The 13,998-nt window shown below is 37.0% G+C and overlaps 1 long non-coding RNA gene across 1 annotated transcript in view; it reads right to left on the bottom strand.

The window, feature by feature from the left end:
- The window catches only part of LOC149127397 (uncharacterized), a 33,598-nt gene extending 30,942 nt beyond the window's left edge, over nucleotides 1–2,656 (bottom strand). Inside the window, exon 1 of the long non-coding RNA XR_016231533.1 lies at nucleotides 2,452–2,656. This is a non-coding gene — a long non-coding RNA (uncharacterized LOC149127397). The remainder of the gene's footprint in view (nucleotides 1–2,451) is intronic.
- Between the last annotated feature and the right edge of the window lie 11,342 nt (nucleotides 2,657–13,998).

The following is a 13,998-nucleotide window of genomic DNA, read 5'->3' as shown; positions in this document are numbered from 1 at the left end:
AAACCTGCTCTGCTGGTCATAACTTCCCATTAAGTATCTAAAATGATTCCAGGTTCTTCGATTTAAAAGTCACTATTAACTCAGTGCAAATTACTATCTGCTACTTCTTTGCCAAGAAGTAGACCCCAAATTGCTGTAACAGCTCAGACAAATGTAAAAGTATATCAAATCTCCAGGACCAATCAGTCCCTGTTAGGCTTAAAGGTTGACATTATTTTCCTTAATACCTAAAAAATATATTCTATCTTAGCATAAGAATAATTCTGCTTCTCACAGGTTTGTGGCCTTGTTTTAGACTGAATTTTGTCTCTCAAAATTTGTATGTTGAAACTCTTACTGGCAATGTGAAGATATTTGGTGGTGGATCCTTTGGGAGGTAATTGCATTTAGATGAAATCATGAGAATGGGATCTTTGTGATGAGAGAAGTACCCTTGCGTTGAGGGACACTAAAGAGCTTGCTCACTCACTCTCACCACTGTGTGAGGACACAGTATAAAGGCAGCTGTCTCAAGAAGGAAAGAGAGCCCTCACAAATCTGTAGGCACCCTGAACTTGACCTCAAACAACTAGAATGATGAGAAAGTAAATATGTGTTGTTGAGGCCTACCAGTCTATGCCATTCTCTTATGGCAGCCTAAACAAACTATTACAATACCTGAATTTTATATTTGAAAACTTCCTCCAAATCCCTCCTTTTGAAAAGCTAGGGATCACAAAGGCAACTGACTAACTCACTTTTTTTTTTTTTTAAGAAGTCACTGCAAGAGCCAGAACCAGAGCCCAGCAATGTCAACTCACAGTTCGATGCTCTTTCCACCACAATTCACTACCTCAGCACAAATGAGGAGACACATGGTGAGTGGCATAGCCGTGCCCATCAATAATTTAAAAGAAAAAAAAGTCAGCACTAATTTGTAGAAGGTCACAGGTAGTCAAAGGGTTACTAAATGGTCTTTGTTCTTAATATGTAATGATTTTGGCCTTCTCAATGTAACTCATTAAAAGATCAAAGCCCAGAAATTTCTAGGTTGTAATTGCAATCTTAGGACTTGTTAGCAAATTCAATAATAATTACAGGACCAACTCATCTTATGAATGTAATTATCTGATCTCTGTTATTCTATCTGATCTGTACATGCTCACCACAGCAGGTTAGGGCCACTGAATGAGCTGAAGAAGGGGAGCACTTTTCCATGTCCGGGCTTGCCCAGTTTGTTGCTGAGTTATCTCACAGCTTCACAAACATACAGATTCACAAACATACACACTCAGTAGCATAATTGTTCGCTTCTGACCAGCTTATACTGACCAATCAAGATAACTAGCATTGTGATGGTAAAATTAGGAATTTACTTCAATGTTGGTCATATCTCATATGGCTTCAAGGATATTTGAAGTGTATTTTCTTTTTTAATTTCTTTTTTTTAAATTTTTTTCTTAGTATTTATTGATTTATTTAATAATACAGAATAGAACTGATTTAAGCCATTATTTAAGTTTGATTAGATTGCTTTAATATGAACTCAAAACAGTCACAGAATGCACATTACTCTTATTGTGACTGAATCATATTGCTATATTCTTGGAATTTTATTTTTTCAAAACTAACAGAAAGGGAACTTGGATATCTCAAAAACACGCATGCCAAGACTCTCAATGTTTATATTAACAATAATTTTCTCATCCCTTTGTACATTCGGCCATTAAAATAACTATGAAATTCCTTTCTTATTTGTAGTGTCACAATTGAAATAAAACAGTCATAAATTCAGGCAGTGAAATGATGTTCTTACACATTTTTCAGATATTAATACAGATAAGGCAAATATAAATCCGCAGTTATTCAGATGATTACAATTAGATTCTGTAGATCATATGTTCTCCCTGATCCATGACAACTAACTGAGCACCTAAAAGGAAACCTATAGAACTGAAACTGACACTATGAGGAGCTAGAAGACAAGTCTTAATTTTCCTTTAATTGCAATGCATATCTATTTATATTCCATTGTGTGTATGGAACCAAGCTATTTGAACTTTAAGATTTACTACCAAATAAGATGCCAATTCATCACTTCTGATCACTTTCCTTTGTAAATTCTACTCTCCTTTAATTTAATATAACTGTCTCTAATTTTCTCCTGAGATTCTGTTCATTCTTGCTTGATTTATTTTCCATTCTCCTCTTCCTCATTAAAATGCAGTTGACATACAAGCCTCTTATTGTCCTACATGGTTTTCTAGGGCTAGTGAAATTGACAAAGCTGACAATAACATCTATATACTGTTTATTCACTAAACTTTCTCTGCAGTCCATCTTCTGCCTATAGTCTGTTTTCATTAGTGATCTAACCAGCATGTCAATAGTCCAAGATGGATATCTTAAAGCTATCTTGGACTCTCTGATAGGTTGAATTGTGTTGCCTCCAAAGATATATTGAAATCCTACCTTGAAATATGACCTTATTTGAAAATCTTCATTTCATGTGCAATCAAGTTGAAATGAAATCATCAGGGTGACCTCCAATCCAGCATTATTGATATCTTCTTAAAAACAGGGAAATGTAGACAGAGACGCAGTAAGAATATCCTGTAATGACAGAAGCAGGGACAGGAGTGATGCAGCAACAAGACAGAGAACTCCAAAGATTGTTGGCTTTCGCTAGTGTCCAGGAAGAAGCAGAGAAGGATTCTGCCGGGAGTTTGAGAGACAACCTGGCCTTGCTCACAGCTTGATTTCAGGCTTGTAGACTTCAAAGTTGCAAGAGAGTAAATATCTGTTGTTTTAAGCCACTCTGTTTTTGGTCTTTAGTTATAACAGCCTGGGACATAAACATCCTCTCCTACTTCTGAACTTTCCCCTCCTACATTTAATTGATCATCAAACCTCATTAAGCATGCATTTATCTGTGAAAAACATGTGGGCGTGTTTTTCCTTTCAAAATAATTTTTAAGCCATTAGTTTTACACTATTACCACACAATGGTAAAGTAGGCATTTTATAAGTAATCAGAGGAAAAGAAGGATTGAGATTTCACAAAAAGGAATTGTTTTTAAGATTTTATTTATTTGAGAGGTAGAGTTATAGACAGAGAGAGGGATAGACAGAGAGAAAGGTCTTCCATCTTCTGAGTCACTCCCCAAATGACTATAACAGCTAGAACTGGGCCAGTCCAGAGCCAGGAGCCAAGAGCCAGGAGCTTCTGGATCTCCCACGTGGGCTCAAGGACTTAAGGAGTTGGGCCATATTCTATTGCTTTCCCAGGCCATAGCAGAGAGCTTTATCAGAAGAGGAGCAGCCAGGACAATAACTGGTGCCATATGGAATGCAGGCGCTGCAGGCAGAGGCTTAGCCCACTACGTCACAGCGCTGGCCCCCAAAATAAACTTTTTAAGTTTATAAACTTCATTTTCCCTTTTGCTAATGTTTAGGTACATTCAAGGGAGCAATTGCAGTATTTTGAAGCAACAGCTCAAATCATTGTTGACAGTTGGTGTAGGCATTTAATAGTTCACAGATAGGAGACACTTAAATTCTTGGAAGTCCTTTTAAATTCTAAACTGCAAACTTTTAGTTGTAAATGAAATATGTTAAGTGTTAAAGGAAGTGTAGTTAGTTTATTTTTTTTATTCTTCCATTTGATAGGCTTAGTAATATAGCAAGACTGTCAGGCTATCCATAGAAATATATCAGTATATAGTTCTGAATAAATGAGAAAGAGAAAATGTTAAAACCAGATTCCTCCGTGTTACTTGTAAATGCTATCAAGATGTAAAAGGGTTTATAGAAAGTCAAAAACTCCTGGAAATGCTACTTCAATTCCTATTGCAGCAGATCCTGAGTTCTGAGTATTGCTCTAGGCAGTGATGATGCGCCAGAACGGTGCCCTCTGGATTCTTGAAGATTGATTGGTGTCAGAAGAGATATGGGCTCGCCAGGGAACAGCCAGCCTAGGTAAGCCTCAAGATAGTTAAAGTAAGACAATTTGTTGACTATGGAACCTACAGGCATTTACACCTGAGTTTTCAACAGAAACAAGAGGCTGAAATAAACAGAATTTGTATCCATACCTGAAAAATACTCTGTTATACCTACCACTTCACATGTTTTAAACCTATCTTTCGGCTATGCCTTTAGGAACTATGCTAAATAGAAATTATGCATATTCACCTAGCACTTACTTGATAAGTTGGGAAAATTTTTGAATTAAGCATAGATAAAATCCAACAAAATAAAATCAATATTTGTGCAGTTCAATGTGCAGTGAACAATCCTGGGCTGAAAATAAAGAAGAGAAGTAGCAGAAGTTATGTTAATAAGTGGCTGTGAATATCTGTTTTTTTCATTTTTCTTGCCTATCAATGGGCTTAGTTTTCTAATTAAGTCAATGCAGTAAAATAACACTCTCAATTTGCAGCACAGTAGTTATAAAATTAGACTCTCAATTTGAGACAAATTAAAGCTTCCATTAAAGCAAGTTGATAATTCAGCAACCTTTCTCCAATATCTATTCAGAATGCCTTAATTTAAACATAGTTATGTATTTATCTTCATGCATTTATGTCTGACCCAGATTTTCTGCTATTTACTATCACTTTTCCATGGTTCCTTGAGTTGAATTGATTTAAAAAATATAGAATAAATAATTTTTGGTTCCCCATTCCCTTTCCTATAGATATTCACTTAGAAATAAGCATTTCTAGAGAAATAAACAAGAGTGTTCTGAAAATTTGGAATAATTCCAAAAATCTTCTAAAACTTTGCACTGTTGCTTAAGGAATTGATTTTAGTAGTTATGGAGTTAGAGGAACTACTTATCTCTGATACATTCCTTTTAAATTAAAAATGTGTTTGACTTGTTATTAAAAATCCTCTTTGACCATTTTTCTCCTTTCTCTTTCAAAAGAATGTTAATGAGAGATGGGGGTGGGGGACGGGCTTAATTCTTTCCAAATGGATCTGGTGGGAAAACTGTGAGGAAGCTTCGCACATCAAGTTTTGAAAATCTTGTCTCTTGGTGACAGGGAACACACTTTTGAAATACCCCAGGAGATCTGAAGGATGCCTCACCTAAATCCTTCCTATTTTTGGATATGTCTTTTAATTCTCCCTGGAATGGCTTTGTGATCTCTTTATAGTTCTCTCTTCATAATGGTGTCTCCCAGCCAAGATTCATGAGTGCCACCACAATAGGCCTGATCCTTTATCCATTTATGTCTCCCACAATTAGTCCTATTAAAGTAGTATTTGAAAACAAATCTGACAACAAAATTTCTTGCCCCATGAAATTGATACATTTTTCTCAGGAAAAAAAAATCACATTGTTTATATCTCAAAGTTGTCATTTAAGCATTTAAAGATGCAAAAGAAATTTTAAATAATGAACAAGAAAACAACATTTATTTTAAAAATCTTATAACTGGTCTAAAACAAGACAAATTGTATTATTTTGTAAAAAAGAAAATAAACAAAAAGAACTACATACACATTTTTTATTCTATCTTCTACTGATACACAAGTTCAGAGCTAGTGAATTTTTGATAAATTCCAGGCAATTATTTCATATACCCAAGAGCCAAAACAAATGACTCAATAGATTGGGATATGTAACTCAGTGAACATGAATCTTTTCTATATGAAAGACTGCTAGATTGAGAAAGAGAAATAGAAATAGAGTGAGTGTGAAAGAGAGAGAGGGAGGGAAAAAGAGTGAGAGAAATATGTAGGTAGAGATAGATCAAGACAGAGAGTGCTCCCACTCACTCCCCAAATGCCTGTTCTGGCTATTACTGGGATAAGCCACAACCAGGAACTGGGAACTCAATCCAGGTTTCCCCTATGGGTGGCCATCAGTGTTGCCTCCCAGGGTCTGTACTAACAGGGAACTGGAGTCATAATTCAGACCTTGGCATGGACCTGAGCTACTTCAATATGGGTTGCAAGCATCTTAACCAGTATTTTAATCCCTAGGCCAAGTGCCTGCCCAATATATATTAATCTTAAAAGCAAGCACAAAATATATTTTGGAAAATTGGATCTCATTTTAATATACTTGAGAAATTCACTAAATTTATTCCTGGGGCAAATATTTTCATAAAACTAATACTAACTTTAAAAAACCTAAATCACGATTTTATTTTAACAATTATGCATCAGGGAGGGTAACTATTAGTAAAAAGTAAATCTATTTTGAGATATCCTTATTATTACAAAGACTCTTTATAGATGTGATAAATCTTACTAAATAAACTCAATTTATTACAAAGTTGTTTTTTAATTACTTATTGACTACAAATATCGGTAAAGAAAAATGTGCTTGATTATAAATGAGTGCCTAAAGCTACATCACTAAGCATACCCTTCAACCTTTCTTTTCTCCATACCCTTCAACCTTTCTTTTGCTTTTTCTGAAAAGTTTTCATATAAAGAAAATAAACCTATTTTAACTAAAAGGGAAAGAAGTAATCTTTTTCAAATTTAAAAATGCTTGTACTTGTCTTTGAGGTATACAATTTTCAACAAAACAAATCTGACCCAAGCCGGTTTTTACTTCTCTTCATAGGTGGCAGAAAAGATGTTTCACAATCATATTTTTTTAATCTTTGAACTCAACATATCCAGATGAATGTTGTGTAGTTTCTCTGCCTTGGAGACTTATCTTCATGCTTCTGTGTCTTTTCTTCATATCAATAGGATTTTAAAAATCATTTCATCAAGTGTTTCTGTAAATGTAGTTAAATGAAATGCTTATTTCAAATCATTGTTATACCACACTGTTTCAGAGAATGCTGACTTGATTCCTTATTTAAGGTTTAAATATGACTTTCTTATAAATTCAAATTTATGTATTTCTGAAAATAGTGTGAATATAGGATTTTAAAAATATTTATTTATTTAAAATCAGAGTCACACACAGAGAGAAGGAGAGGCAGAGAGAGACAGAGAGGAGAATTTTTTTAAAAAAACTATGTGAAAATAGGGAATTATTTCTGCTTAGAGCAAACTCAAGGTTTATTACCAGCTTTTTGTTTGTTTCTTTTTTGTTTTTTGTTTTTTGTTTTTGACAGGCAGAGTTAGACAGTGAGAGACAGAGACAGAGAGAAAGGTCTTCCTTCCATCACTTTACCCCCCAGATGGCTGCTATGGCTGGCGCGCTGTACCAATCTGAAGCCAGGAGCCAGGTGCTTCCTCCTGGTCTCCCATGAGGGTGCAGGGCCCAAGCACTTGGGCCATCCTCCACTGCCTTCCCTGGCCACAGCAGAGAGCTGGCCTGGAAGAGGAGCAACCGGGACAGAATCCGGCACCCCAACCAGGACTAGAACCCTGGTTGCCTGCGCCACAGGCGGAGGATTAGCCTAGTGAGCCGCGGCTCTGGCCAATACCAGTTTTTATGGCATGAGTATGGGATGCATATTTATATATGGTATGTCTGTTATAATGTCTATTAACTTATTTCTTTAAAGACTTGTTTATTTCTCTTGAACGAATTACGGAGAAAGAGGGAGAGACACAGAGAGCTCTTCCATCCTTCTTTCACTGGTTCACTCCCTAGATGGCCAGGGCTGGGCCAAGCTGAAGCAAGGAAGCAGGAACTTCATCTGGGTCTCCTACCTGGGCAGCAGGGGCCCAAACACTTCTGCTGCTTTCCCTAGGCCATTAGCAGGGAGATGGAACAAAAGTGGAGCAGCTTAGATTCCAATTGACCCACATAGATACTGCATTGCAAGTGGGAGGCTTTACTTGCTATGCCAGAAAGCTGGATCCCAACTTATCTTTTAGAGACAGAATTTCAGAGCTTAAAGGGACCTTACTTGACAAGTACTTAGTCTGGCGGTTAAGATGTCAGTGTAGATAGCTGTGTTGCACATTGTTGTATCTGGGTTCAATTCAGGGCCTTGGCTGCTTACATTAGATTCTCGCTAGTGCAGACACAGGGAGCAATGGTGAAGGCCTAAGTAATTGAGTAATGACAGCTGTTGCAATTATTTTTGGAGTCTACTAGTAGATAGAAACTCTGTCTGTCTACCTGTCTCTCTGCCTGTCAGCTAAGTAAGTAAATACAGAAATCTCTGTGTCTCTTTACTGAGATAACGTGTATAGGGTCTCCTCATTGTAAGCTCTCCAAGACTCCACGAAATATCTCAATGCTTTACTGTGTCAACATTGTATTAGCTTAAATCAATACTCCGCACTTCTTTCAGAATAAAATAAAAATTTAAATCTCTATACCACCTCATGCAATCTCTGTTCTTCTAACTTTATGTTCTGCTTTTTTTCTAATTTGTACATACTTACTATCTGTTTGATCTATTCAGTATCTCCTAAATGTCCCTGGCTCATTTGTTCATCACTAGGATTTAGCTCCCCCACCTTCTTTACTGATCTAAATTCCATCCATTTTTATAGTTCTTTTCAACACTAATGGTCCCTTAAATCTTTCTTGCTTTCTGATAATGGACAATTATTTGAACTCTTTCTGAATTCCCATTTTAAAGACAGCCTCTAACATAACTGTATATCAGCATTGAAATGCTTATAAAATGCATGATCCCATGCTCCATTGTAGATATTCTGATTCAGAAAATCAAAAGTGGATCCCAGAATCTGTGTTTTAATAAAAACTACTGATGATTTGGACTGGATTATGGCCTTTTTCAAACCTGTAACTGCTTTTTTGGAAACACTGCATAGCAGTTAACATCTGATTCATTTATTTGAAATTTGATCATGTACCCATTTGAAGTTTGCAGATTTTCTACTTGCCTCTTTGACTACCTGATAAGAGTGTAAATTCATTGATGGCAAGGACAAAATATACTCCTTACTGTATTCTACACATTACCAAATATATAGAGGTGTTATTCTGTAAAATATAATAAATTATCCAAATGATATGTGCTCATTTCTAAATTATTTGAAATTTATTTATTTACTTTTTATATATTTAATATTGTCAGCTCCCGGAGAATGTAATCTTCATGAGAGTAGGACTTTATGTATTTTAGTCACATTTAAATCCAAAGTACCTAAATTAGGAGAATTTTACTCAATAAGATGCATTTAAAGAAATCAGTGAATAACAATTAGTGTCTCTCTTGTTTAAATAACTTCCCTTTTCTAGTTACATTTTTAAAACAGCAGCAATAAGAACTATTTATATTATTTTGTCATTATATTTTGTTACCTACTCCTTTTGACAGCTGTCCCCTCAGTGTAAATGGATCACATCATGTTCTTGAGGCCATGATGTGTCATGCAGATCATCTTTCAGAATGAAGGACTGGATTTATTCTCCAGCTCCTGGAAAATGCCATCAGCTGTCTGTCCTCTTTGAGAGTTGCCTTGGCTGAAGAAAATTGCTTCATTCAATTTCATGTAGATTTCATTCAAAATTTCATGTAGGCTTGTCAACAATAGGATAAAAAGATCTTCTTACCCCACTTTTTTAAGACTTTGCTAGACCATTACATTTCCAGAACACTGTGTGTTACCAACGTAGGCATTTACTGCGACTCCACCCAAGCTCACTTTCTGCCTCTATCAAATCACACTTTCCTGCCCCTCCCTGCACAATTGTCAACACCGAGATTATTCCTTAATAAACTTCCTTCTACATACTAATCTCTCACATTTTATGTCCAGGGAAAATTGCCTGTTATGAAGTCAGAGAAACAAGAGGCTGAATGAGATTTCAAAGCTGGATCAACTGCTCCTGGGTGATGATGAAATTGAAATAACTCATAATTGGTGGCAAGTGAGCACAGAAAGCCTATGAACCTGGCTAGCTTCTGTAGCCATGCAATTATGAAAACTTTCATCACTGGCAAACTGGAATGACATACTCTGGAAGAGACTGTGTTACCCAGTGCAGTGCAATAGGCTTAGAGATTTATGGGAGCAATACTCATCCGAAGGACAGTGCTATTGGGTTGCTATTGCTTAGCTCTCTCAATTTTCTGGGAAAAGATAACAAGCTAAGAGTGATTAGCTATGAATTAAAGCAAGATGTGAAAGCCAGAGGGCCACCTTGGTAGCATATAAAGAAGCTTTCATCTTGAAAGGACAGAGAATTCTGATGACCAAGACTGTAACTGAACTATAAGTGTAAAAAACTGTATAATGAGATGAAATTCCCAACCAGCGCAGATGTGCCATGCATGCTAAGGTGTGTTTTTTGTTGTTTTGTTTTTTTGTTTTAAAGAAAGAATGAAAGGGGCTGGCATTGTGGCATAATGGGTTAAGCTGCTGCCTGTAATGCAAGCATTCCATCAGGACTAGAGTTCAAGTCCCAGCTGCCCAGTTCTGATCCAAATCCCTGCTAATGCACCTGGGAAAGCAGTGGAAGATGGTCCAAGTCCTTGGGTCCCTGCACCTTGTGAGAAACCTAGAAGAAGCTCTTAATTCGTGATTTCAGCATAGTCCAGCTCCAGCGTTTTTGGCCTTTTTGGGGGGTGAACTATTGGATGAAAGATCTCTCTCTCTCTCTCTATCTCTCTGTAACTTTACCTCTCAAATAAATAACAAATCTTTACAAAAAAAGAATGAGAAAAATTACACCTAGAATGAGCTTGCATGGGATGACACATCTAAAATCTTGATCTTAAAATTCCCTCAAACCCACTCAACTTGAAGAAGTGGCCAATTAACCTTATTGATTTTCAGCATTTCCTCTTGATCTAACCAAATGTAGAGGTATCTTTCCTAAAAGTGACACGCATTCCCCTTCAGCATCAGCCTTCTTTCCTCCTTTCCCTCTGGCCACCAGGAAAATGATTTAGACATAAGTTTTATGAAAATATAAGTAGGGATGTCCTGGGTTTGTTAACAGAAATAAGAAATTATATCCCAGTGAAGCACTTGTACCTAATCAACATGTGCCTGCATGAGGTGAAAGAATGTGACAGGGACTAGACTCTGAGAATGTGATAGAATTGATAGAATATATATTAAGATATTACTTTTGAAAGACAAAGCAGTAATCACTCTTCCAAGGTACCTGGAGATGATATGAACACACCAGTTGGCTAGCCCCTCAATGCATGCTGATTGGTTGGACCATTCTAAGTGAGATGGCCATCTTGTAATTATATGGTAAATGGAGAAGAAGTGATAAAAGTCTCAGAGACATGGGTATGTCAGAAAAGATGTACTAAATAAGGTCAGAAAATTCACTAGACTATTCTATTGCATTCGAAATGATATACAGGAGGATATAGCATTTACCACAACAATAATGAATATGGTGGTGACTGGTCCCATATCACAGAGTTCACGTGTTATTCCCCTCTTTAGGCCAGGTAAGTGATAATAGCAATGCAGAACTGAGATCATTGATAGTTCTGGAATGATAGTACCTAAAAAAGGAGGCTACATGAAAGCATTTGACTTTCAGAAGGAAGATGATTATAATAAATGTCTATCAAGCCTGGAGTCAAGTTAAGGGATCCAAAAAGTCCAACTCACAGAATGCTGTGGGGATGGATAACATCTGAAGGAAATAATAGGTAGCAAAAAAACTTTATTGCTCAGTCTATAAAACCAGTGATGATTAATCAGAAAGCTGAGGGTTATGAATAGTGTACAGATAAGAAATCACAATTCCAGGCTCAGTTCCCACCTCAGAGCCTGATTTTGGAAATAAAGTCTATTAAATCAAGAGGAGCCTGGGTGGCCAGAAGGAAGAGTCCTGCAAAACTATGGCAGTTTTTCCTGAGTGTGACCCACTCTCAAACCATTTCTCAAGATACCTTCAGTTGTTTACTGAAGCAGTTACAGGGTAGCAAGAGGTTAGTCAAACATTTCAACAACTATTGGACACAAAACTGACATGATGTGAGATTCAGAAATCTGAATAATATGGATCGTGCTCCCCTGATATGGTGGGATAACAAGAGCACAGATAATAATGGAGCCCTGATTCAGGATTAGCTCACAGTGGGTCCACTGCATTGTAAGACTCACCCAGTAACCATTTATAGCATCTCTAAATATGTGATGATTATAACTGCTACTTGTCACCTTCTTATACATTGGATTTTGTCCTGGGGGTTAGAAATTATTAAATCCAAGTGGAAATCTCTGAAACTTCTCTAAACATACCCTTAGCCAAGAAAGTAAATAAAACAAAATATTCATTCATGGGAAATCATAGAAATAAACATCATTCTTAAATACCTAAGAGATGCAGAGATAGTGGATACCATTATATCACCATATAATGTTCAAGTCTTTTCCCTGAGAAATAAAGCAAAGCAAAACAGACAATTGTTGATGGATATTGGGAATTACTATAAACTCAAGAAAACAGTAGCCCCAACTATTGCTATGGTCCAAGATGTGGGGTCTGATTAGAGTAGATTATCATGACCTGAAGAACTGGGTGAGTGGCCATTGACTTGATCTGGGGAATGTTTTCTTTTGTATATTTATCAGAAAAAGAAGCAGACAACAGAATATATTTATGGTTTTTCTCATAGACTGTGGTAGCAATTCTGTCATGACATTGTTGAAAGAAATCCAGGCTCTCTGGACATCTCACAGAACATCCTATTGCTTCACTATTGTATAAATGGCATTATTTATATAATTTAGTAATTGAACTCAAAGGGCAAGTAGTAGCTAATGTAATGGAAGTCTTGGTAAGCTACATGTACTCCAGAGTAAGGTAGATGTACTGCATGAACATTCAGGGGCTTACTATGTTACTAAAAACTTTAAAGGCCCAACACACTAGGACATATTCTCCAAAGTAAAGGACAATCTGCTTTATCTTGTGTAGCCCAACAAGAAGAGCAAAGCATGATGTCTGATAGGCCAGGAGACATCATATTTCACACTTGGGGATATATTCATTGACCTCAAACTTAGCTTAGAGGGAACCCAGGAGGAGGGAGGAACTAAGCAAATAACATTGTTACTTGGGTTGTGATCATGTGGCACAGAAGATCTGTGGTCAGAAAGGAAGCCATATGGACTTTATGGCAAGCTCTAGGGGAAAGTCTCATACAGATTGTTAGGCTACTGAAGCAAGACAATGATACCTGCAGTGGAAATTCAAGGCCTTTAAGAAAGAATTTCTTGGATGTTACTGGAACTCAGTAGCTGAGAATAGGTTATATTACTATCCTTCCTCTTCTAAGGCCACTTAAAACCAAAACAGGGAAAATGCTTCCAGAATCTATAAGAAGTGAATCCAAGTGGTTGAGAAGTTGGATTTTGATTGATGTGTGATAGATTGCTCAGATCCCTTTTCATGAAGAAACTTATTTCCTGGCGTTGAGAAAAATGTGATAAGATGACTCTCAATTGTCAGCCTTTGGAGGATCTTCTTAGGAGGTTAAAGCTAGTCTGGTTGGCACATAGAATTGAGCTAAAATCACAACTGACTCTTTTCCATGGGTTGCAATAAAAAAGGAAGAGATTGGCAATGATGTCTTTTATTTTCTATTCTCTGTTTTCTTCCTGCTGGAATTAGAAGTTTCAGGACTGTTTAATCCTTTTTCCATTGAATCGAATTTACTTATCTAACCTGCAATTTTTAAGTACAGGAAATTCTGCCAATAAATATTATTATTTGTTGGCGCTGCAGCTCACTTGGCTAATCCTCCGCTGCAGCGCAGGCATCCCGGGGTTCTAGTCCCAGTTGGGATGCTGGATTCTGTCCCAGTTGCTCCTCTTCCAGTCCAGCTCTCTGCTGTGGCCTGGGAAGGCAGTGGAGGATGGTCCAGGTCCTTGGGCCCTGCACCCTCATGGGAGACCAGGAGGATGCACCTGGCTCCTGGCTTCGGATCAGTGCAGCGTGCCGGCCCTAGAAGCCATTTAGGGGGTGAACCAATGGAAGGAAGACCTTTCTCACTGTCTCTTTTTCACTGTCTAACTCTGCCTCTCTCTCTTTCTCACTGTCTAACTCTGCCTGTCAAAAAAAAAAAGAAAAATATTATTCTTTGTTTTTAAAAATAATTTCCATTCTTCTATCACTTATATACAGACAACTTT

The sequence above is a fragment of the Oryctolagus cuniculus genome, chromosome 3 (genome assembly GCF_051225735.1).
Source record: "Oryctolagus cuniculus isolate XC-2025 breed Fujian yellow rabbit chromosome 3, ASM5122573v1, whole genome shotgun sequence".
Lineage (NCBI taxonomy): Eukaryota > Metazoa > Chordata > Mammalia > Lagomorpha > Leporidae > Oryctolagus > Oryctolagus cuniculus.
Note: the sequence above shows the minus strand (reverse complement) of the source record. Positions and strands in the feature narration are given on the sequence as shown.